The following is a 1516-nucleotide window of genomic DNA, read 5'->3' on the forward strand; positions in this document are numbered from 1 at the left end:
ACTGAAGGTTTTACAAAAATTCGTTATTGATTGACGCGCAGTCAAAGGAATTGAGAATCTGACAATAATATCCAGTAAAAATTTAATTTTAAATTTTTACTGGATATTATTGTAACAGTAGCTAAAATAGTGAGTTTTCAACGCTGGTCACCACCAAGTTCTGCTGCTTTCTTGTGCTGGTAAACCCCTTTTTGTGTAAAACCTTTCAAGTTTTGAACATTCCTACCCGAAACTCTGACAATAACATTGAGGCTAGATCTGTTTAAACCCCAAGACCCCAGTTTTATGTAACATATTGACAAAACCAACAGAACGAAAATGACAACAACGCTAGGGGTGATATATCATGAATTTCGATATAATTTGAAATTTCCACGCCAAAGCAAAAAACTATGCTACAGCTACTTCAAGGTCCACTGTTTGTTTAGTTTATAATATAATTAATACTGTTGTGGACTTAATTAAAATGTTCAACGTAAATGCTAAACGATATAACAAATTGGCAACGCGGCCAAATAAGAGAAGGCATGGGATATCAATTCACTGTACACTGACAAAAAGAAAAAAATGTTATTTTGGATAACATTTTGAATATTTACCGTTCGCAATTATTGATATGGGGAATGACTCCCTCTGCCATTTGATTAACCATTTAAGGGTACGTTTACTTTAACTACAGTAATATTAATGACCTTCATCAATGGAATTATTATGACATGATCATTGAATTTATCGTGTTAAAAAGTATTTTCAAACATCTACACAACAATGTAACAACGGCCCAAACGTTGATTATGTTTGTACTTTACAATGCAGCAAATTTTGTTGTGGGCTTTATTAAAATTTTCAGGGAAAATGCAAAAATATATGATGAATTGGCAACGCGACCGATAAGAAAAGACATCGGGTATCAATTCACTGTGAATTGGTAACATTGATGAGGCTGTTACTTTGTGTTACATTTTGAATATATACCGTTCGTAATGTTTGTTATAGGGTGGTTCACATTCTATCATCTGCCGTTTAATAAACCAATTAAGAGTGCGTTTACATTACCCACATTTACATTAATGATCTTTTTAATGGGAATATTTCTGACATGATCATTGAGTTTATTGTGTTAAGGAGGTTTTATGTAAATAGATCATTATGCCAGACATTTTTGCAATCTTATGTCTATCTTTTCGTCTAGCATTTGTATTACTAAATCAACAGTTCATTGTCCCGCATATGTTCTGAAATATTTACCCCTTTTCCAGACACTCATCTCCCAGTCAATGACCCAAGAAAAGAAAAATTTCTACTTGTTTACAGGTATATACATATATGTATGTATATAATTGCATTGTTTTATTGCGACTGTAATTTCTTTAATTGAACGTAAATTTGTCTGTGGTTTTGATAACACATATTTTTTTAAGATATCTTTGTCGATTTTTTGTTTTGTTTTGTTTTCATAATGATAAAAGGACAAGTAGACAAAAACAAATATAATATTTACACATTAAAAAAAAAT

The sequence above is a fragment of the Musca domestica genome, unplaced genomic scaffold (assembly GCF_030504385.1).
Source record: "Musca domestica strain aabys unplaced genomic scaffold, Musca_domestica.polishedcontigs.V.1.1 37, whole genome shotgun sequence".
Taxonomy (NCBI): Eukaryota; Metazoa; Arthropoda; class Insecta; order Diptera; family Muscidae; genus Musca; species Musca domestica.